Genomic DNA, 501 nt, shown 5'->3' on the forward strand with positions numbered 1-501 from the left:
TGTCAATACAGCTTGGGAAAGATGATATGGTGTGAGACAAAGGGATATCCCTTTCTCATCTCACAAGATGTAGTAAATGAAAGAACTTCCTCTAAAAGTGCTCTAAAAAAAACAAATTTAAGCCAATGACATCATTTAAAAAAGTATGAACATGGAAAGAGGTTAAATGCGTTCTCTCAAGATCAGGAATAGGGCAAGATATCTACTCTCACCACTCTAATTCAACATACTAATAGTATCAGAAGTGCTAGCAACTAAAATGAGGCTAGACAAAGAAATAAAAGGTATGCAGACTGGATACAAAGAAATAAAACAGTTCTTATTTGTAGATGACATGATTGTCCATACAGAAAATCCCAAGGAATCTACAAAAACCTCCTAGAATAAATGAGTTCATCAAGTTCACAGTACATAAGAGCAACACATACAAATCAATCACATTTCTATATACTAATAATAAATGTGAAGAATCAAAATTAAAAACAATAGCACTGGCCGGGC

The sequence above is a fragment of the Propithecus coquereli genome, unplaced genomic scaffold (assembly GCF_000956105.1).
Source record: "Propithecus coquereli isolate 6110/MARCELLA unplaced genomic scaffold, Pcoq_1.0 Scaffold443, whole genome shotgun sequence".
Lineage (NCBI taxonomy): Eukaryota > Metazoa > Chordata > Mammalia > Primates > Indriidae > Propithecus > Propithecus coquereli.